This window comes from Neoarius graeffei, chromosome 10 (genome assembly GCF_027579695.1).
Source record: "Neoarius graeffei isolate fNeoGra1 chromosome 10, fNeoGra1.pri, whole genome shotgun sequence".
NCBI lineage: Eukaryota > Metazoa > Chordata > Actinopteri > Siluriformes > Ariidae > Neoarius > Neoarius graeffei.
The window spans coordinates 29,801,779-29,826,658 of record NC_083578.1 but is presented as its reverse complement, the minus strand read 5'-3'; the positions used below and the strand labels follow the sequence as shown (position 1 = coordinate 29,826,658).

The 24,880-nt window shown below is 42.2% G+C and overlaps 1 protein-coding gene across 1 annotated transcript in view; it reads left to right on the top strand.

Moving 5' to 3' along the window:
- The window catches only part of bsna (bassoon presynaptic cytomatrix protein a), a 293,110-nt gene that overhangs the window by 96,301 nt on the left and 171,929 nt on the right, over nt 1-24,880 (top strand). The window lies entirely within an intron of this gene.

The following is a 24,880-nucleotide window of genomic DNA, read 5'->3' as shown; positions in this document are numbered from 1 at the left end:
CACCCCTAGTCAAAATTGCTGTTACTGTGAACAGTTAAACAAGTTGAAGATGGAATTATCTCCAAAAGGCATAAAGTTAAAGATGACTCATTCCCTTTATATTTAAGCAAAAACATTTTTTTTATTTTCATCTTTTACATTTTCAAAACGACAAAAAAGGAAAAGGGTGTGAAGCAAAAGTTTTGGCACCCTGCATGGTTAATACCTAGTAACACCCCCTTTGGCAAGTATCACAGCTTGTAAACACTTTTTGTAGCCAGCTAATAATCTTTCAGTTCTTACCTGGGGGATTTTCACACATTCGTCCTTGCAAAAGGCTTCCAGTTCTACAAGTTTCCTGGGCTGTCTTGCATGCACTGCTCTTTTGAGATCTATCCACAGATTTTCAATGATGTTTAGGTCAGGGGACTGTGAGGGTCATGGCAAAACCTTCAGCTTGTGCCTCTTGAGGTATTCCATTGTAAATTTTGAGGTGTGTTTTGGATCATCGTCTTATTGTAGGACCCATCCTCTTTTTAACTTCAACTTTTTTACAGATGGTGTGATGTTTGCTTCCAGAATTTGCTGGTATTTATTCGAATCCATGCTTCCCTCAACCAATGAAATGTGCCCTGTGCCACTGGCTGCAACACAACCCCAAAGCATGATCAATCCACACCCATGCTTCAGAGTTGGAGAGGTGTTCTTTTCCTGGAATTTGGCACCCTTTTTTCTCCAAACATACCTTTGCATATTGTGGCCAAAAAGTTCTATTTTGATTTCATCGGTCCACAGGACTTGTTTCCAAAATGCATCAGGCTTGTTTAGATGTTCATTTGCAAACTTCAGATGCTGAATTTTGTGGCTAGGATGCAGGAAAGGTTTTCTTCTGATGACTCTCCCATGAAGGTCATATTTGTTCAGGTGTTGCTGCATAGTAGAACAGTGCACCACCATTCCAGGGCCTGCTAAATCTTTCTGAAGGTCTTTTGCAGTCAAACAAGGTTTTTTATTTGCCTTTCTAGCAATCCAACAAGCAGTTCTTTCAGAAAGTTTTCATCTTCCAGACCTCACCTTGATCTCCACTGTTTCTTTTAACTGCCATTTCTTAATAACATTACAATCTGAGGAAACAGCTACCTGAAAACACTTTGCTGCATTCTTGTAGCCTTCTCCTGCTTTGTGAGTATCAATTATTTTATTATTCAGAATGCGAGAGAGTTGCTTAGAGGAGCCCATGGCTGTTGATTTTAGGGACAAGTTTGAGGAGTCAGAGATTTTATACAGCTTTGAAATCTGCATCATCTGACCTTTCCTAATGAAGAATTTGAACAAGCCACAGCTCAATAAGCTAATTAAGGTCTGGAACCTTGGTAAAAGTTACCTGAGAACTCAAATGTATTGGGGTGCCCAAACTTTTGCATGGTGTTCCTTTTCTTTTTTCATTCTCCAAGTGTACAAAATAAAACACAAATCTTGCAGAAAACGCTGAAAAGAAATGTGTCGTCTTTACCTTTATGCCTTTTGGTGATCAGTTCATCTTCTGCTCACTTAACTATTCACAGTAACAGACATTTTCAGTAAGGGTGCCCAAACTTTTGCATGCCACTATATCTCTCACTATGTGTTCCATCAATTCTTTAAACCCTGGCCAATCAGTCCCCAAAATTAGCAAGTGGGTGAGACGAGGATTAACCTCCGCCTTAATTCTATGCGTTTGGCCCCAGAATAGAATATGGACAGACACTAGAGGATAATTGTGAACATCCCCGTGCACACACAACACCTTCATTGCTTGTGCTCTCCCCAATGCCTCACCTTGTACCAGGCTTTGGTGAATTGAGGTCTGATTGCAACCAGAATCCACCAACGCATGATATGTATCCCCTTGAACACTTACAAGTATGCGATATGTTCCGGCCCGATCGGGGGTGGTCCCTGGTGCATCGGGGATTCGGATCACAGCTCCCACCTCCTTTGCAGCGCCCTGAATCTGGAGATACTCCGGCTCCCTGCTGTGCCAGCACACCGGCCCAGGCTTTCCCTCTGCACCGGCATTATGGGCGTCACTCACCTGAGGTGGGGACGACACAGATATGGAAGAGGGAGATAGGAGGACGCCATGGGTGTGATGGACCAGCTGGGGAGGAGCCGGCCGCCTCCACAGTGGGGGAACTGGGTGAGGGAGAGAGAGAGGGTGAGGGGAAAAAAGGAGAGAGAGACAGGAAACAAGGAGAGGCGCCTCGTCCACCTGCCATCAGAACCGCCTCCAGATGGTCCTCTGCCAACTCAATAGCTCGTTCTAGTGACGCCGGGCAATGGCACTGGACCCACTCTGCCATTCCTTCCAGAAATCGAGAGTTGAACTGTTTCAGTACCACCAGATTGATGATCCCATCAGTGTCGCGGTCTTCTACCCTCAGCCATTGCTGGCAGGTGTCCCGGAGTTGCTGGCCGAATGCGAATGGCTGACCGACCTACTCCAATGCCAGCATCCGGAAATGCTGACAGTGTTGTTCCGGGGAGCGGCCGACACACTGCAGGATGGCTTTCTTCAGGTTGGCGTACATCAGTCGGCTGTTAGCAGGGAGCTGCTGCACTGCGAGCTGCGCCTCGCCAGTCAGAAGTGGGAGGAGGCACGCCATGCGCCGCTCGAGCAGCCACCCGCATGTTTCAGCCGCTTGCTCAAAGAGGGCGAGGAACACTTCCGGATCGTCCTGAGGGCCCATTTTCATGAGGGTGCCTGCTGTGGTGATGGTCGAAGCCCCTGCCGACACGAACAGATGCCGGAACACCTGGCGATCTTCCTGCTGGGCCCGCCGGAAGGCTTCAAAGCATTGCTCTTGCTCCTTCCGGAGGGCAATCAGCGTTTGATGCTGGTTCTGCTGGGCGGTAGCGAGGGCATGGACGAGCTCTTTGAATGGGGAGGACTCTATGTGGTGGTTCCCTTCTGTACTCCCGGGTTTTGGCACCACCACAAGATCCCTGATGTGGGTGGAGCACAGAAGCACAGCAGGCGGGAGTTGATGTTCTCACACACACACTTTATTTTACTTATTTTCTTAGCTTTTCAGCTTTGCTCACTCACACACAGTCACACACGCAACACACACACACACACACGTGTGTTCTGGTCGGGAGCGACCTCTTCTCTGCTCTCCCCCTCCTTTTATGCTCCACCATCAATGCAACAAACACACACACACATTAATTGACATCAGGTGTAATGACTTGGCCACTCACCTTCCCCGGCCCTGCCCTCCATTCACAAACTGACGCTTGGCTACGCCCCCACTGCCACAAGAACAAACAGCAGTGGTGACAAAATGCACTCCTGGGGTGAACCTGTAGAGCACATGAGGGCCTTAGACAAAGTGTTGTTAACACAGGTTCTCTGTGGCCTCATTGTTAAAAAAATCGACTAGCCAACATATGGTGCCAAAATCAATACCTGGAAGTTGTAAAACCCTATAAGCTAAAATATGGGGCTGCATACAATTAAAAGCTGATGAAAAATCAACAAAGCATAAGTGTGCATGTGTCTTGTTCCTCTCCAGGTGCCCAGTGACAAAGTCCAGCAATGTTGCTGTGGTATCCTCAACACTTTTATGTGATTGATATGCGAATTGAAGAGGTTCAATCATGCTTTGAGTCTTAGACAGCAAACTCCTCTTCACAATGCTTTCAAAGCATTTAATCACCAGGTAGGTCAGAGCCACAGGGCGGTAGTCATTCAGCACCTTAGGAATCGGAACCTTGGCCACTGGAACAACTGTAGATTCTTTCCATAGCATAGGAACTTTTTTGAGTGACAAGGAGAGCTGGAAAATATAAGTGAAAATGCCACACAAGAACAGAGCACAGTTTTTAAGCGGTCAGGCCCCTGGCTTTTCCTACATAGCAGCACGTATGGCGAGCTGTGAGTGAGGCTTAAGCATGGTCTTAAGAGATCTGCTAACCCAGGGCTTATTATTAGGATACAATGTAATTGTCTTCCTGGGAATAATCATTTGCTCATAAAAAGTGATGTAACTTGATACTATGAGAGTTGATTTGTCTAAATCAGTGCAAGAGTCTTTAAAAACATCCCAATTGATACTATGAAAACAGCCATTGAGTTCATTAATAGCACCTTTTGTCCACACAGCAACCTCTTTGCGCTCAACTTTACTTCTCTTGAGAGCCAATTGGTAAATCACGTCTAGAAAAATGCAACTATGGTCAGAGGAGCCTAGAGGCACCATTGAATATGATTTATGCAGTGGTCGAGTTGTAAAATCAAACCAGGGGGATGGTGAAATTTTTAGTCACGTGTCGACCCATCGGTCGGTCCGTCGGTGGGAAACTGGTTTGCTTTTAGGAGGGTTTGCACACAACGTAGGTCTGTGGACCTTGTTCATTTATCAGACATACAGTATTTTGTGCTGATAAAGTGTGTAGTACACACTGTGTACCCTTTTTATTGTTGTAAAAAACATAATACACTGGTATTTTACTGTAAAACATGCACAGTGTGGATGTCATGTGTCATATTTAGTCAGTCTCCTGGCTGACATACCTACCACATTCTCCATATTAGGGTGAAATGCAGATGACAAATTTGAAGTGTAATTTCATAGTCATGGTAGGCTCCTTTTAAATCGTTTGGTAAATAATTTATTAAAACCTCAGCAGGCAATGTAAATGAACACCTGAATCTTTTCATATCAAGTCAATAGAATTTTTATTCAAAGCTGAACATTGGGAACATTGAGTTAAATACAGAGATAGGTAGGTAACCAATGAGCTAAAACAAGCAACAGTAAATTGTAAATCAGACTAAACTTCCTAAAAGATGTTTGAGGCATTATGCATTTTTTTGTTTTTTCCTTTTTGTGATTATTGTGTTTATTCTTATGAGTAATGCAAATTATACATGTCCATACCGGTTATTATTTTAATGGAAAGAAAAGAAAAGTACTTATAATGTTATTTCTGATTTATTTATTATCTGAACAAGGATTTGAGCTTTGAAAAATGACCGGATTCTTTCTGTAACGTTGATTCCCGCTGTTATCTAGGTCACGTGACACCTTAACATTGACGGTTACCAAGGAGCTGCCTTGGATACTTTGATACTTTGCTTCGATACATACCAGCACTTTGATACATACTGGATACAAGCTAGCAAAATGAGTTAAAAGCAGGCATCTTTGGAAAGTTTCTTTGGAAAAGGGAAAAGGCCCATTGTGTGAGGAGACAGAAGGAGAGCCTATGATGAAGAAAAAGAAAGCTGCATTTTAGCAGACACTTTGTCGAGTCCTACACCAATCCTGCTCTGCCTTACATGTTGTGACCGGCTCTCTAATGAGGCAATGAAGCCTTCAAAACTGCTAGTGTCGTTTATTTTAGCCTTCTTGTCTTGAATAACACTTTTTGTTGCCTGAAGAATAACAAACGAACGTCCAGGCTGATTAAATTAATGGCCTTATACAAGAAATCAAAGCTAACATGAATCTGAGTAAGCTATCGATAGCTGGCTAGACTCCAAACTAACATTCATTATGATAGCTGTGTTGTTATCCACCGCCCACAAATTAGGCTACATATTGGTAACTTTACAGCATGATAGTGGGCTCACAGAAAGTGTGACTGATATTCGTAACTCTTGACTTACCTCCTGAAATGTTTTTTCTTGCGATCTTAAATCCGAACTTGCTTAGGTCTTGCTGTCCACTCCGCTTGGCCATGATGCTGCAATCAGCTGCTGTCACTGATGCCGAATGAAATAAAAAATAACGGAACCCCAACTGAATGTCACCTCCTCAAACGCTTCGCTTGCGCGTGCCCTCTCTCGCGGTAGCTTATTGTATGCTCAGTTTCAGCAAAGCTACGTAGAATGGCATTTCTAATTACAATGTTAAATAGAAGTAATGTCCACATTTATTGATAAAATTGCTCAAGGGAAGGGAGGGGGATGCCCGTTTTAGAGGGGGGATGATTTTGACCATTTTTTATTCCAGGGGGGATGGCATCCCCCTTCAACTCGAATACAGTTTATAAGCCGCCTTTATTGTGCCATAGTATAAGTCCAAAATTTTACCATATCTCGTTGGACAACTTACATACTGATAAAAATGACTCAGATGTTTCTTAAGACTACAAGTATTAAAATCACCAAGTATAAAATCAGGAGAAATGCTTTGCAAACGGTGCGCCAGTTTAACAATAGTGGATACTGCCTCTGCCATGTTAGCTCTTGGATGTATATAGACCAGTGTTATGAAAACTTGAGGAATTTCTCGTGGTAAATAGAACGGGCGCAGTGAGATGGATAAAAGTTCAATATGTGGGCTGCAGATAGATTCTCTTACTATGACAGTCTTGCACCAGCGTGAGTTGACGTATAAGCACACACACCCCTCCCTGTGTTTTCCCAGTCAGCTGTTTGTTCCTATCGAGCCGAATAGGCTGACCAAAACTGTCAATTTCAAAATCCTGGCCCAAGTCATGCTCTTTTAACCAAATTTCAGTCAGTGCTATCACACAAGTGTTCTTGTACTCTGGTATGCATTTCACATTCACCTGCCATTTGTCCACTTTATTTCTCAAAGATTGCACATTCCCGAGGATAATGGAGGGAAGTGGCAAGCGATGCAGACCAACTCTGCGTAGCCTCTACCGTACTCATCCTTTGCGGCCACGCTTCCTCGTCCATGCTGCTGTCTCCCACTGCCTGGCGACGAACCCTCGCTGCCTCCTCCGCTCATCTCCTCCTCGGCCACAGCTTCTCACCCATAATGCTGACCTCCAGGCAAAACAAATAGCCTCGCACCGGTGAATCTCTAGTGGTATACCATCGGGTAAAGTCTCTTGTACTGTACTGTTGCATTGAATGAGGAAGTCATGACTGGAGTCTATGAGGCACATTAGTTTGGCAGTTCACAACAATTCCAAGAGTAACCATGCTCATAAGCACAGCACCAAATACACTACCGTTCAAAAGTTTGGGGTCACTTTGAAATTTCCTTATTTTTGAAAGAAAAGCACTGTTCTTTTCAATGAAGATCACTTTAAACTAATCAGAAATACACTCTATACATTGCTAATGTGATAAATGACTATTCTAGCTGCAAATGTCTGGTTTTTGGTGCAATATCTACATAGGTGTATAGAGGCCCATTTCCAGCAACTCTCACTCCAGTGTTCTAATGGTACAATGTGTTTGCTCATTGCCTCAGAAGGCTAATGGATGATTAGAAAACCCTTGTACAATCATGTTAGCACAGCTGAAAACAGTTTAGCTCTTTAGAGAAGCAATAAAACTGACCTTCCTTTGAGCAGATTGAGTTTCTGGAGCATCACGTTTGTGGGGTCGATTAAATGCTCAAAATGTCCAGAAAAATGTCTTGACTATATTTTCTATTCATTTTACAACTTATGGTGGTAAATAAAAGTGTGACTTTTCATGGAAAACACAAAATTGTCTGGGTGACCCCAAACTTTTGAACAGTAGTGTATATCCACAATAACTCCACAAAGTTAATTACAATTATATTCACTCAACTCAGTCAAACACAGCAGACGGAATTAAAAAAACACAATAGGACAACATGGACGCATCATGACTACTGCTGTATGTCACTGCAACAAGGGAGCGCCATTGTGGCACTATAGTGCCCTGCAATGGACTCGTGTCCCATCCAGGCTGTATTTCTGCCTTCCACATGGGATAGGCTCTAGACCTACACAACCCTAACCAGGATAAAGAACATATATGAATGAACAATGTCACACTTAGTGTGTACATATATAAGTGAAGAAGGAAAATCCAAAATTTCCAGAAGGAAACCAAAAAAGTCCAAAAGTCAATCCATCAATATTTTTATTGGGAAAGGCACTTACAGTATATTCAGAGTCAGCTTCAGTGATGGTTGGTGGCAAAATTTCAAGTTCAGATTTCAAGTTTTTAAAGGTGCCCTTCCACCAAAAACATTTAATACTGGCTCTTTTTGAAATACCATAGTTCACTCCGAGTTGCATATGCATACTGCATGTGAAAATGTAATTCTACTCCCATTCCCTGTATTAGCTTATGAAAGAAAATAGTTGGAAAAACGAGCGAATCTGAAAAAGCCCTACGAACTTACGTCACTTCGAAAATTAGTATTCATGGCCTCACCCACCTTGGCTTGCGACCGCCCATGGGAAGAAAGTTTGGATTTAAGTGCGAGGAGAGATAGCAGAGCCCATCTCGTCAGTAGCTAACGAAGAGGACCTAACAGCAAGTTGAAAACATGTCTGAACAAGTTCATGCCTGTGTTATTTGTGGCAGTAACACATCAGCGTTGCATTTCTTGCCCAAGATAGAAGAGGTGAAGAAGAAATGGTTGGAATTTATCTTTGGAACACCACCAGCAAAGTATAATGCAACGTTAGTACTGTGTTCTGATCATTTCAACCACAGTGACTTTTCAAACTTCGGTGCCTTCAGTAGTGGTTTTGCTTCGAGGTTGTTTTTAATACCTGGATCTGTACCGTCAAGACAATCGACCACCAGCTCACAAGCTGTAAGTAAAACATGAACTTTTTGTTCGAAGGTTTCTGTTAAAAAATAGCATGTTCATATTCTCCATGTTAGCATGCATGACATGGTCACAAGCTAGGCAGGGATGAGAGTTTTCCGCTTTTCAGTGGATTTCCACTTTTTATGAGTAAAAAAACGACCTTTTTATATTATGCCAAATCCGTTGAGAATTTTTTTAAATTAATTTCAGGGGGTTGGGGTATGTTCCTTCATGCTGTTCAAACTTTATTAACTCCAACGATGTTTTACACATTATTTCTAAATCGCTATCTTTAGTCTCGTTTAAATCTCATTGAATGTGATGTAAAATTCATGTTATCTACATTGTTATTGGTCAAAACATTGATGTCGAGACCATAATAGCCAATTAAAACAGTTTTTACAAAGACACCCACACCCGCTTGTTCTGACCCACTGGAGGTAGTGTCACAGTGCTGTTAGCCAATCAGAGGTAACACGTTTATTAATTGCTGTTAGCCAATCAGAGGTAACACGTTTACATGTCATGAATATTAATGAGTAAGAGCTGAAATCCTGTCGTTCTCCCACCACCCACTCCTCCACCAAACTAGAACAGCCTGAAACAGGAGAACCACAGCATTTTTTTCACCAAAACCGGCTCACAGGGCATTCATTCATACTAGAGACCACCGCACAATTAATGAAAAAACGATGCAATGAGACCTTTAAAGGATATAAAACATTACTGAAGTGGCAAAATGTCTCTGGTAGACGTACTCCAGTACTCACTGGAAGAATGTCTGTGATCTACACAAAATGTGAGTTCTTGAGCTTGTATATACAGTAGATAAAACATACAGTAAATAGATAAGAAAAACGTATAGTAAATCGAGGAGCCTTCTAATGGTAGTCCTGTAGACTTCATCTCGCTGTTCAGCAATTCTAAACCTGCCAATACATTTCAGCCTCATGTGTGTTTTTCAGAAAGAACATTTAGATCTTGTAACCAGATTTTTATTCTCAATGCTTTGGTGTCAACACATTGAAATGGCAAACAGAGAAAATAATAAATTTGATTATTTAAACCACATCCAGCCAACCCAATTCTGTTTGTCATAACAAGAGCAGGAGACGTGCTGTCACACCTGTGCACATTGGTGCACGCAACGGACTTTCTGTCACGCATGCAACGAACTGACTCTCACATGCGCTCTGAACAGTGCGCCTCTAATTACTGGCATCTGTTTTGGATTAAGGTGCAGTCAGCATGCCCATATAAGGATGCTGAGGACCCACTCACTTCACAAAGTATTGCACTGCTAGTCACACTTTACCAAGCCTTGTTATTGGGTAGTTTTCCTGGTTTCCTGATTCCTGTTTTGTGGTTTTTGATTCCAATATTCTCTTGCCCTGTTTAGCCTGTTTATGCTTCACCCAACCCTTTGCCTGTTCCTTGTTACATTTGCAGCCTGACGTTTTGGATTGTCTGCCTGTTTCCTATTTCTTTTAATAAAGACTCTCTTCTGCACATACATCCGTCTCCACTCCCATCAACCTGCATCCCAATATACAACCCCGATTCCAAAAAAGTTGGGACAAAGTACAAATTGTAAATAAAAACGGAATGCAATGATGTGGAAGTTTCAAAATTCCATATTTTATTCAGAATAGAACATAGATGACATATCAAATGTTTAAACTGAGAAAATGTATCATTTAAAGAGAAAACTTAGGTGATTTTAAATTTCATGACAACAACACATCTCAAAAAAGTTGGGACAAGGCCATGTTTACCACTGTGAGACATCCCCTTTTCTCTTTACAACAGTCTATAAACGTCTGGGGACTGAGGAGACAAGTTGCTCAAGTTTAGGGATAGGAATGTTAACCCATTCTTGTCTAATGTAGGATTCTAGTTGCTCAACTGTCTCAGGTCTTTTTTGTCGTATCTTCCGTTTTATGATGCGCCAAATGTTTTCTATGGGTGAAAGATCTGGACTGCAGGCTGGCCAGTTCAGTACTTGGACCCTTCTTCTACACAGCCATGATGCTGTAATTGATGCAGTATGTGGTTTGGCATTGTCATGTTGGAAAATGCAAGGTCTTCCCTGAAAGAGACGTCGTCTGGATGGGAGCATATGTTGCTCTAGAACCTGGATATACCTTTCAGCATTGATGGTGTCTTTCCAGATGTGTAAGCTGCCCATGCCACACGCACTAATGCAACCCCATACCATCAGAGATGCAGGCTTCTGAACTGAGCGCTGATAACAACTTGGGTCGTCCTTCTCCTCTTTAGTCCAAATGACACGGCATCCCTGATTTCCATAAAGAACTTCAAATTTTGATTCGTCTGACCACAGAACAGTTTTCCACTTTGCCACAGTCCATTTTGAATGAGCCTTGGCCCAGAGAAGACGTCTGCGCTTCTGGATCATGTTTAGATACGGCTTCTTCTTTGAACTATAGAGTTTTAGCTGGCAACGGCGGATGGCACGGTGAATTGTGCTCACAGATAATGTTCTCTGGAAATATTCCTGAGCCCATTTTGTGATTTCCAATACAGAAGCATGCCTGTATGTGATGCAGTGCCGTCTAAGGGCCCGAAGATCACGGGCACCCAGTATGGTTTTCTGGCCTTGACCCTTACGCACAGAGATTCTTCCAGATTCTCTGAATCTTCTGATGATATTATGCACTGTAGATGATGATATGTTCAAACTCTTTGCAATTTTACACTGTCGAACTCCTTTCTGATATTGCTCCACTATTTGTCGGTGCAAAATTAGGGGGATTGGTGATCCTCTTCCCATCTTTACTTCTGAGAGTTGCTGCCACTCCAAGACGCTCTTTTTATACCCAGTCATGTTAATGACCTATTGCCAATTGACCTAATGAGTTGCAATTTGGTCCTCCAGCTGTTCCTTTTTTGTACCTTTAACTTTTCCAGCCTCTTATTGCCCCTGTCCCAACTTTTTTGAGATGTGTTGCTGTCATGAAATTTCAAATGAGCCAATATTTGGCATGAAATTTCAAAATGTCTCACTTTCCACATTTGATATGTTGTCTATGTTCTATTGTGAATACAATATCAGTTTTTGGGATTTGTAAATTATTGCATTCTGTTTTTATTTATAATTTGTACCTTGTCCCAACTTTTTTGGAATCGGGGTTGTACTTTGTCTGAGTGACAGAATACTTCATCCTGCTGACAGAATACTTTGGCACACTATAGATGTAGCAGAGGAGAACTGACACGTTACTCAACGCCATGCCTGGGTTTCTGTGCCTCTACCCATATCTATGTTTTTCTGGCAGTGACTTGGGTTGGCCACCCCGGAACCATATGATGGGGTGGAATATTCCCCAAAAGGGTTCTTCATGCAGTGTGCACTTTTTTATGCTGACCTGGTGGAGCCCAAGCCTCCCGAGTCCATCTGGGTTGGCTGCATGATTCACTGGCTCACGGGATCTGTGTGGAACACCCATGCCTCCGCAACTCCCAGTCATTTAGCGCCATTCTCTGGTACCTGTTTGATGCTCTGGAGAAGGAATATCCCTATTACATTTTGGGGGGGCTACAACGTTAGAGGCCAACTCAGCAGCAATGGAGGAGGCTGTTGCTCCAGAGCTCCTTCCAGTGGCTGACGTAGCAGCAATGAAGGAGGCTGTCACTTCAGAGCTCCCTTCAGAGGCCGTCGCAGTGGAGGAAGCTGTCGCCCCAGTGCTCCTTCCAGAGGCCTCAGTTTCAGAAGTAGTTTCAGCCCCAGTACCAGAGGCTGACAGGGCGGCCTCTGCTCCACAGCCAGTTCCAAAATCTATGCCAGAGGCCAGCAGGGTGGCCTCTACCTCACAGTCTGTTCCAGAACCAGCACCATAGGCCGACAGGGCAGCCTCTGCTCCACAGCCAGTTCCAGAGCTTGCTCCAGAAGTTGACAGGGTGGCCTCTGCTCCATAGCTAGTCCCAGAATCAGTGGCAGAGGACAACGGGGCGGCCTCTGCCCCATTGCTAGTTCGTGAGTCAGTGCCAGAGGTCGACAGGGTGGTCTCTACACCAGATTTCAGTGAAGATGAGCTCTTCACCTTGCTGCCCGGCCTTGAAGACGTCGCCGTCATGCCGCCCAGTCTTGAAGAAGTCACCGCTGCACTGCTCAGCCTCGACATGGACAAGAGCAGTGCTCAGATAGAGCCTATGCCTAGTCCCAATCCTAAGTCCATGACTAGCCTGGAACCTGAGCCCTCGTCCATGCCCTGTCTAGAGCCCAAATCCTGTCTAGAGCCTGAGCCCATGCCCAGCACTGAGCCCGAACCCAAATCCTGTCCAGAGTCCATGTCCTGTCTAGAGCCCAAATCCTATCCAGAGCTTGAGTGCAAGTCCTGCAGAGTGCAAGGCCCAAGTCCACGTCCAGTCCGGAGCCCAAGTCCTAGCCCAAGTCCAAGCCCTGTCCAAAGCCTGAACTCATGCTTGAGCCCATATACAGTCCAGAGTCCAGGTCTTGTCCAGACCTCGAGCCCAAGCCCCCAACTGAGCCAAGAATCTGGTGGCACGTCTGCCCAGAATGGAGCGCCAATGGCACAGTGTCCAGTGCCAGGCCCTCATCCCCAGGGCCATTGAAGATGGGTTTAAGCTCCTGGAGGGAGTTCTTTGGGGGGGGGGGGGTCTGTCACACCCATGTGCATTAGCACACACAACAGACTTTCTGTCATGTGTGCTCTGAACAGCATGCGCAGCAAACTGACTCTCATGCATGCTCTGAACAGTGCACGCCTCTAATTACTGACACCTGCCTTGGATTAAGGCAGAATCAGTGCGCTGATATAAGGACACTGAGGACTCACTCACTTTGCAAAGTATTGTGTTGCTAGTTAGACTTTACCAAACCTTGTTATCTGGTAGTTTTCCTGGTTTCCTGATTCCTGTTTTGTGTTTTTTGTTTCCGATATTGTCTAGTCCTGTTTAGCCTGTTTGTGCCTTGCCTGACCCTTTGCTTGTTCCTCATTATGTTTGCAGCCTGATGTTTTGGATCGTATTCCTGTTTTCTATTTCTTTTAATAAAGACTCTCTTCTGCACATATAGTGTCTTGCAAAAGTATTCATCCCCCTTGGTGTTTGTCCTGTTTTGTTGTATTACAAGCTGGAGTGAAAATGGATTGTTGGGAGGTTAGCACCATTTGATTTACACAAAACGCCTACCACTTTAAAGGTGCAAATTGTTTTTTTTTATTGACACAAACAATAATTAAGATGAAAAAACAGAAATCTGGAGTGTGCATATGTATTCACCCCCCAAAATCAATACTTTCTAGAGCCACCTTTTGCTGCAATTACAGCTGCAAGTCTCTTGCATTGTATTCTCTATTAGCTTAGAACATCTAGCTACTGGGATTTTTGCCCATTCCTCAAGGCAAAATTGCTCCAACTCCTTCAAGTTAGATGGGTTGTGTTGGTGTACAGCAATCTTCAAGTTATGCCACAGATTCATTGTCCTACTGGAATGTGAACCTTCGTCTCAGTCTCAAACCTCTGGCTGACTCAAACAGATTTTCCTCCAGAATTGCCCTGTATTTTGTGCCAACCATCTTTCCTTCAATCCTGACTAGCTTTCCTGTCCCTGCAGATGAAAAACATCCCTACAGCATGATGCTGCCACCACCATGCTTCACTGTAGGAATGGTGTTCTCAGGGTGATGGGAAGTGTTGGGTTTGCACCACACATGGCATTTCCCATGATGGCCAAAAAGTTAAATTTTAGTCTCATCTGACCAATCTTCTTCCATGTGTTTGGGGACTCTGGCACATGCTGTTGGACAAACTCCAGATGTGTTTTCTTTTTTGTTTTTTCTTTAAGCAGTGGCTTTTTTCTGGTCACTTTTTCATAAAGCCCTGCTCTGTGGAGTGTACGGCTTCAAGTGGCCCTATGGACAGATACACCCATCTCTGCTGTGGATCTTTGCAGCTCCTTCAGTGTTATCTTTGGTGTCTTTGTTGCATCTCTGATTAATGCCCTCCTTGCCTGGTCTGTGAGCTTTGGTGGGCGGCCCTTACAGGCCGAATTCCAGATGTTGCCATCTGGATCATGCTTCAAACTTCCACAATTCAAAACCAACAGATATACTGTAAACACTCTTTTGTACCTATAGCCACTTTACTCTTAAATTCCACGAAGAACCATAGATAACACATGCCCCCCTCCCCCCCACTCATACTTTTGGATTCTTTTGTTTTTATTATTACTGATTATTATTTATTGATTGTTTAGTGTGTGTGTGTTTGTGTGTGATTGTGTGTGAGCTATATACTATCTATTGCACAACAAATTGCCCCATTAGGGGACAATAAAGTGATTTTGAACTTTTGAGCCTTCTCTTTTCAGGTTTGTAGTGGTGCCATATTCTTGCCATTTTGCTGTAATGGATTTAGCCCATGTTTACATTAGACCGTATCAGCAGATCATCAGATTAACGTTTTTAAAACGATTAGTGTGCACACAGCAACACCAATACACGATTTGCGTGCACACAGCAATACCAATACATGGATACGCTCGGCTCCGCAGGCATCCTGTGCTCCAAATCACTCCGCCCTGAACAGCGAGTGCCCTCTGGAGGGTGCGCACTCCGGCCTTGCGCAGCTCACAGAGCACGCGAGTGAAGTGCACAAGCTGTGATTCGGGACTGAGCCGCTGTGTGTGTGATCCCAGCGCATATCACTTACCACTTGCAAGTGGAAGGATGGCAAGCCTAAAGACAATCATAACTACACAATGGGCAGTATTTGCATCAGTATTTGCAGTATTTTCATACTTTTATACTCTTTAATGAAAGGTGATACAAGGCGGAAGTCCGCGCCGTTTTTCAGCAGTCGCGTCACATGACCAACGCCAGCGAATCAGGAAGGTGGATGTCACAGTGACGTTGTCCAATGCGACGCCAGCTAGAGCTCAGCACAGCGTATCCACGTATTCTGAATGTTTACACAGCACCAGAGCTGACACGATCTGGATTGAATACGTGGACACTGGCGGATTCCCGTTTCCCGGCGTTTCCAGGCGGTTTAATGTAAACGGACAGTGCATCCGCGAAGAAAACGAGACAGATACAGTCTAATGTAAACGTAGCCTTAGTGGTGCTCCGTGGGATATTCAAAGTTTGGGATATTATTTTTATAACCCAACCCTGATCTATACTTCTCCACAACTTTGTCTCTGACCTGTTTGGAGTGCTCCTTGGTTTTCATGTTGCTTGCTTAGTAGTGTTGCAGAGTCAGGGTCCTTCCAGAACAGGTTGATTTATACAAACATCATGTGACACATCATGTGACACATTGATTGCACACAGGTGGATCTTAATCAACTAATTATGTGACTTATGAAATTATTTCATTGGACCAGCCCTTATTTAGTGGTTTCATACAAAAGGGGGTGAATACCTATGCACACTCCAAATTTCTGTTTTTTTATCTTAATTATTGTTTGTATCACAATAAAAAATGCACATCTAAAGTGGTAGGCATGTTGTGTAAATCAAATGGTGCTAACCCCCCAACAATCCCTTTAAATTCCAGCTTGTGATGTGACAGAACAGGAGAAACACCAAGGGAGATGAATACTTTTGCAAGGCACTGTACATCCATCTCCATTCCCATCAACTTGAATCCCAGTATACTTCGCCTGAGTGACAAAATACTTCACTCTGCTGACACGTGTATCCGTAGTTATATTAATAGCTGGTGTGAAGTTGAAGGACAGTGTTTGGAATTGTCTAATCATATTAGATCAAAACACATAAAAACAATAACATTTTGTTTCCAGTAAAAGTGGGAGTTTCTTGGGCTAAGAGGGGTGTGTTCTGTGGGCAATGTGAAGGTAACCAATAGAGCAGCCTCAGATCACCTGATTTAAGCTTAAGGTCTTACAAGTACAGTGAAACCTCATGTTACGACCACTTCAAAATTACGACCACCTCAAAATTATGAACAGTTTTTCACGGTCCCGATTGCTTGCTTATATATTTCATTGGACGGGGCCTTCAATAATGCGACCACCTCAATATTGCGTATTACGACCATTAATTTCGGTCCCACCTGTCGAAAATCAATGTAATTAAACCTTGAAAATATGGGCGCCCCCCGTCGTGTCAAAACACGGGGCACAAGAGCTTTCACGACATCCAGTTTACATCATGCCGTCATGCAACAAAATTTATGTCATGCCGCAAAATTAAGATCGACTTGTACGACAATGAGTAGGAAATGTAATGAGTTGTCTTTGAAAGAAAAAATTGATCTGATTAACGAAAGTGCGGGTAAAAGTCAGTGTCAGCTAGCAGAAAAGTTTGGAATTGGCAAAACGCAGGTAATCTATGCAACGAGGTGTGAAGTGAGCTTTAGTAGATCGATTTAAATAGAAAAAGTTCAAGTTGTTAAAAGTGTCATAAGGCCACACCAATTTAATTAGTTGGTTCTCGGATTTTTTCAGGAAAAATATGAAGCGAGCGGGTGAAATAAAAATAAAATTTTAAAAAATGCTCTGATGGTAAAATTAGCGGTGGTAATAGACCAAACAATACAGGCAAACCAGTAAACAGAATTTCAACATACCTGTCAAAGATTTTACGCTTCTGTTCGCTGAATATCCTAACAATCACAAACACAGGCTTTGTAGGATTCCCCTCCACAGGCATGTTTCTTCCACAAGTTGTATATCTAAAGTGAAAGGGGCGATTTGATTGGTTTTCGGCGTCACGTGACCTCATGTCACGTGACCTTTTCTGCTGGCGGGAGTTTGATTTCGATTTTATTTTTTTTTTCAGTTTGCATTTTTTTCAAGCGGCGATTCCGAGAACCAACTAATTAAATTGGTGTGGCCTAATTATGAAAGCGTATTCAGAACGAGATTTCAATTTCTTGTTTCAATGACTTGTGTAAGTTTGCTGTATGGTTTACATTTAAAAATGGTATGGTTTTAATTATGATTAATTCTATTACAAGTTTATTAAAAGTTGAAATGAAAACTTAAAGTTATATTGTTTTTTACATGTTGTATTGCATGTACATTTGTACTTGCTAGACACACAAACCACACATGCAATACTTTTGTTTAAATTTAGCTTGTTGATTTAATCATTTATCAATGAAATACAATAAATTAGTTCATAAATTTATTACATGTAATACAACAGTATTAAGAACATCATGCATGCATGTTGCTATGCAACAGCTCAGCAACTGTCAGTATATCTTGCCAACTCAATATTAAGACCACCTCAGTATTAAGACCACTTCGACCTGGTCCCAGTGGTGATCTTAATATCGAAGTTTCACTGTATATGTATTCACACAGAAATTAAGTAAATATAATTTGGAACCAATTTTTAAAGAATGCTGACAGGCATTGACAGATTATCTGGCACATTGTATGAGTACATAATTTTTGTTTCATAATTATTTCTCATGGGCGGCACGGTGGTGTAGTGGTTAGTGCTGTTGCCTCACAGCAAGAAGGTCCGGGTTCGAGCCCCGGGGCTGGCGAGGGCCTTTCTGTGCGGAGTTTGCATGTTGTCCGCGTGGGTTTCCTTGGGTTTCCCCCACAGTCCAAAGACCTGCAGGTTAGGTTAATTGGTGACTCTAAAGTGAGTGTGAATGGTTGTCTATGTGTCAGCCCTGTGATGACCTGGCAACTTGTCCAGGGTGTACCCCGCTTTTCTCCCGTAGTCAGCTGAGATAGGCTCCAGTTTGCCTGCGAGCCTGTAGAAGGAGAAAGCGGCTAGAAATAATGAGATGAATTATTTCTCATTATATCAATTTATGTTTAACATGTTAAAATAGGGGGCGGCACGGTGGTGTAGTGGTTGGCGCTGTCGCCTCACAGCAAGAAGGTCCAGGTTCGAACCCGTGGCCGGCGAGGGCCTTTCTGTGTGGAGTTTGCATGTTCTCCCCGTGTCCGCGTGGGTTTCCTCCGGGTGCTCCGGTTTCCCCCACAGTCCAAAGACATGCAGGTTAGGTTAACTGGTGACTCTAAATTGACCGTAGGTGTGAATGTGAGTGTGAATGTTTGTCTGTGTCTATGTGTCAGCCCTGTGATGACCTGGCGACTTGTCCAGGGTGTACCCCGCCTTTCGCCCGTAGTCAGCTGGGATAGGCTCCAGCTTGCCTGCGACCCTGTAGAACAGGATAAAGCGACTAGAGATAATGAGATGAGATGTTAAAATAGACTTTCTTCTCTGAATATTTGTGTGTGTGGGGGGGGGGGGGGGGGTACAGTGCCTCAGCACCTGACATTAATGATTCACCACTGGTCAGGTTACTCACATGTTTATGGTGATTTTCTGTGCATACCGTTCAGACTATGCAAATCACCTGCATGTACTTGCCTTTCAAACAACTGAAGAATAAAAAATGTGGAGTGACTGAGCATTTTTGTTAAATGTAATATGATGTAACATGAAAGCAAGATAAAATTTAAAATGAAAACTAAAAAAGACTAATATATCAGTGAGAAAATGGCATGCATTCTAGTATATATCTAGTATACTGACAAAATGCCTGAATGGTTCTTCATAACTGTATGTTTCTTTTAATTTAAAAATATAGCTTCTGTAGTGTTAATGGAATTTTCCATTAACATGAGATAATGTTAATTATTTGTGTAATTATTTATGTAATTATTTATGGAATTAACATGACATATTGTAAATGCTCATTATTCAGCTGCTTATACAGTAGCACATGATGCGTTATATCCTATCATTTTGCATTTTATTTTTTTCTTTATATCATGCACCAACAATTAATTATGGAACAACTCAATGAAGCCACTGGATACAAAATCAAAATCATAGAATAGGTATCAGGAAACAGGTTGCAGATGGAAAACATCAGTCTCTATGCAAAAAGGTCTAAAAATGTGAGGCAAAGACTATGTCAAAAAAAATAACAGGCACAGGTCAAGCAATCAGAAAACAGTGTTCAGAGGACAAAGACAAAGCACAGATAAAGGATAAACAAAACTAGATCAAAAAGTATGATATCAGGATAACAATATAAAGGCTTGGAAATTTCAAACAGAATGACACTGAGTATTACTTCGCAAATGTGAGTGTGTGGAGAGTCCTTTTACTGTGAGCTGTGATTATGTGAAATGTGTAACAGGTGTGCAGGGTTAAAAGTCTGGTGACTGTAAATGTAACAACACACTCCCTGTGTCTGAAATTGCTCACTCGTTCACTAGTCCCTACTCCCTATATAGGGAATTACTATATAGAGGACTATATAGTGAGCTCATTGGTAAAATGAAAAAAAAAAAAGCTTTCAGACACTAGTCTATTGCGCTGGTATTTATGTCATTACTGTTGCACAATTAAAACGTGCCAGATCAGTCGACTGGTGGGTTTTCAAAATAATAAATACATGCATGTATTTTTGTGATAAATACATATTATACTGAGCATATTTCCCACATTAATCAATACAAGTACTTGCATCTTTCAGTTTTTTTTTTTAATCAAGGCTGAATAGAGTGGTGCTTGAAAGTTTGCGAACCCTTTAGAATTTTCTACATTTCTGCATAAATATGACCTTAAACATCATCAGATTTTCACACAAGTCCTAAAAGTAGATAAAGAGAACTCAGTTAAACAAATGAGACAAAAATATTATACTTGGTCATTTATTTATTGAGGAAAATGATTCAATATTACATATCTGTGAGTAGCAAAAGTATGTGAACCTTTGCTTTCAGTATCTGGTGTGACCCCCTTCTGCAGCAATAACTGCAACTAAACATTTCTGGTAACTGTTGATCAGTCCTGCACACCGGCTTGGAGGAATTTTAGCCCATTCCTCCATACAGAACAGCTTCAACTCTAGGATGTTGGTGCGTTTCCTCACATGAACTACTCACTTCAGGTCCTTCCACAACATTTTGATTGGATTAAAGTCAGGACTTTGACTTGGCCATTCCAAAACATTAACTTTATTCTTCTTTAACCATTCCTTGGTAGAACGACGTGTGTGCTTAGGGTCATTGTCTTGCTGCATGACCCACATTCTTTTGAGATTCAGTTCATGGACAGATGTCCTGACATTTTCATTTAGAATTTGCTGGTATTATTCAGAATTCATTGTTCCCTCAATGATGGCAAGCCGTCCTGGCCCAGATGCAGCAAAACAGGCCCAAACCATGATACTACCACCACCATGTTTCACAGATGGGATAAGGTTCTGATGCTGGAATGCAGTGTTTTCCTTTCTCCAAACATAACGCTCCTCATTTAAACAAAAAAGTTTTATTTTGGTCTCATCTATCCACAAAACATTTTTCCAATAGCCTTCTGGCTTGTCCACGTGATCTTTAGCAAACTGCAGATGAGCAGCAATGTTCTTTTTGGAGAGCAGTGGCTTTCTCCTTGCAACCCTGCCATGCACACCATTGTTGTTCAGTGTTCTCCTGATGGTGGACTCATGAACATTAACATTAGCCAATGTGAGAGAGGCCTTCAGTAGCTTAGAAGTTACCCTGGGGTCCTTTGTGACCTCGCCGTCTATTACACGCCTTGCTCTTGGAGTGATCTTTGTTGGTCAGCCACTCGTGGGGAGAGTAACAATGGTCTTGAATTTCCTCCATTTGTACACAGTCTGTCTGACTGTGTATTGGTGGAGTCCAAACTCTTTAGAGATGGTTTTGTAACCTTTTCCAGCCTGATGAGCATCAACAACGCTTTTTCTGAGATCCTCAGAAATCTCCTTTGTTCATGCCATGATACACTTCCACAAACATGTGTTGTGAAGATCAGACTTTGATAGATCCCTGTTCTTTAAATACAACCCCGATTCCAAAAAAGTTGGGACAAAGTACAAATTGTAAATAAAAATGGAATGCAATGATGTGGAAGTTTTGAAATTCCATATTTTATTCAGAATAGAACATAGATGACATATCAAATGTTTAAACTGAGAAAATGTATCATTTAAAGAGAAAAATTAGGTGATTTTAAATTTCATGACAACAACACATCTCAAAAAAGTTGGGACAAGGCCATGTTTACCACTGTGAGACATCCCCTTTTCTCTTTACAACAGTCTGTAAACATCTGAGGACTGAGGAGACAAGTTGCTCAAGTTTAGGGATAGGAATGTTAACCCATTTTTGTCTAATGTAGGATTCTAGTTGCTCAACTGTCTTAGGTCTTTTTTGTCGTATCTTCCGTTTTATGATGCGCCAAATGTTTTCTATGGGTGAAAGATCTGGACTGCAGGCTGGCCAGTTCAGTACCCGGACCCTTCTTCTACGCAGCCATGATGCTGTAATTGATGCAGTATGTGGTTTGGCATTGTCATGTTGGAAAATGCAAGGTCTTCCCTGAAAGAGACGTCGTCTGGATGGGAACATATGTTGCTCTAGAACCTGGATATACCTTTCAGCATTGATGGTGTCTTTCCAGATGTGTAAGATGCCCATGCCACACGCACTAATGCAACCCCATACCGTCAGAGATGCAGGCTTCTGAACTGAGCGCTGATAACAACTTGGGTTATCCTTCTCCTCTTTAGTCCGAATGACACGGCGTCCCTGATTTCCATAAAGAACTTCAAATTTTGATTTGTCTGACCACAGAACAGTTTTCCACTTTGCCACAGTCCGTTTGAAATGAGCCTTGGCTCAGAGAAGACGCCTGTGCTTCTGGATCATGTTTAGATACGGCTTCTTCTTTGAACTATAGAGTTTTAGCTGGCAACGGCGGATGGCACGGTGAATTGTGTTCACAGATAATGTTCTCTGGAAATATTCCTGAGCCCATTTTGTGATTTCCAATACAGAAGCATGCCTGTATGTGATGCAGTGCCGTCTAAGGGCCCGAAGATCACGGGCACCCAGTATGGTTTTCCGGCCTTGACCCTTACGCACAGAGATTCTTCCAGATTCTCTGAATCTTTTGATGATATTATGCACTGTAGATAATGATATGTTCAAACTCTTTGCAATTTTACACTGTCGAACTCCTTTCTGATATTGCTCCACTATTTGTCGGCACAGAATTAGGGGGATTGGTGATCCTCTTCCCATCTTTACTTCTGAGAGCCGCTGCCACTCCAAGATGCTCTTTTTATACCCAGTCATGTTAATGACCTATTGCCAATTGACCTAATGAGTTGCAATTTGGTCCTCCAGCTGTTCCTTTTTTTGTACCTTTAACTTTTTCAGCCTCTTATTGCCCCTGTCCCAACTTTTTTGAGATGTGTTGCTGTCATGAAATTTCAAATGAGCCAATATTTGGCATGAAATTTCAAAATGTCTCACTTTCGACATTTGATATGTTGTCTATGTTCTATTGTGAATACAATATCAGTTTTTGAGATTTGTAAATTATTGCATTCCGTTTTTATTTACAATTTGTACTTTGTCCCAACTTTTTTGGAATCAGGGTTGTAAAACAGGGTGCCCACTCACACCTGATTGTCATCCCATTTATTGAAAACACCTGACTCTAATTTCACCTTCAAATTAACTGCTAATCCTAGAGGTTCACATACTTTTGCCACTCACAGATATGTAATATTGGATCATTTTCCTCAATAAATAAATGACCAAGTATAATATTTTTGTCTCATTTGTTTAACTGGGTTCTCTTTATCCACTTTTAGGACTTGTGTGAAAATCTGATGATGTTTAGGTCATATTTATGCAGAAATATAGAAAATTCTAAAGGGTTCACAAACTTTTAAGCGCCACTGTACTTCTTTGTTGCTGCCTTTCACGACATCAAATTTGAGACTTTTAATTTGATTTCTTTCAGTGCAACCACAATGCATGATGGGATATATTGCTTTAGTTCGTGACCATCGGTTGTACACTACTTTCTGTGATGCATTGTGGGATACTTTGAGTATAGTGTATGTATTGACTATTGCCAAATTCATCCTCTTTGAAAAATCAACTTTCAAGTTCAGTGGTGCTTGAAAATTGATTTTTCAAAGAGGATGAATTTGGCAATAATCAATACATACTTCAAGAAGAAAGAGCAGCACAGGGTGATGTTTAAGAGTGGAGGAAGATCTACACAGGTGGACTACATACTCTGCTGAAGGGGTAACCTGAAGGAGACTGGAGACTGTAAAGTGATGGCAGGGGAGAATGTAGCTAGACAACATCAAGTGGTTGTGTGCAGGATGAGCTTGAAAGTGAAAAAGAGGAAGCGTGAAATAGTGGAGCCGAAGATTAAGTGGTGGAAACTAAAAGAGGTTGAACATCAGAAGGAGTTTATTGAAGAAATGAGATGAGCATTGAGTGGTGATGGAAGTCTACCAGAAGACAGGGATACTACTGCTATACTATTAAGAGAGGCAGCAAGGAAGGTGCTAGGGTGGTCATCAGGAAGGAGGAAGGAAGACAAGGAGACATGGTGGTGGAACAAAGAAGTGCAGGAAATTATAAAAGAGAAGAGGCTAGCAAAGAAGAATTGGGACGATCAGAGAGATGAGAAAAGCAGAGTTATACAGAGAGATGAGACAGAAGGCAAAAAGAGCAGTAGTGAAGGCAAAAGCAGATGTATGCCAGGAGTTGCATGAAAGACTGGAGTCCAAAGAAGGAGAGAAAGACCTATACAGACTAGCTAGGCAGAGAAACAGGGAAGCGAGGGATGTACAGCAGGTAAGAGTGATGAAAGATGTAAATGGAAATGTGCTGACAAACAAAGAGAGTGTATTAAGAAGGTGGAAAGAGTACTTTGAGGATTTATTAAATGAGGAGAATCCAAGAGAGAAAAGGTCAGATTTGTTGGAGACAGCAAATCAGGAAGCAGGGTTGGTTAGTAAGGATAAGGTGAGGGCAGCCATGAAAAGAATGAAGACTGGGAAAGCAGTCGGACCAGATGGTATCCCGATTGAGGCTTGGAGATGTTTGGGTGAGACGGCTGTGGAGTTCCTAACGAGGTTGTTTAATGAGATCCTAGAGAATGAGAAAATGCCCGATGAATGGAGAAAGAGTTTGCTAGTCCCAATATACAAGAATAAGGGAGATGTACAGAGCTGCAGTAATTACAGAGGAATAAAATTGATGAGCCACACCATGAAGTTATGGGAAAGGGTATTGGAGGTGAGATTGAGAAGAAAGGTAGCAATCTGTGAACAGCAGTACAGGTTTATGCCAAGGAAGAACACGTCGGATGCAATTTTTGCTTTAGGAATGTTAATGGAGAAGTACAGGGAAGGCCAGAGAAAGCTACATTGTATGTTTGTAGACCTGGAGAAGACATACGATAGAGTGCCAAGAGATGAGTTATGGTATTGTATGAGAAAGTGTGGAGTGAATGAGAAGTATATCAGAGCGTTGCAAGACATGTATGAGAACAGTGAAACAGCAGTAAGGTGTGCAGTTG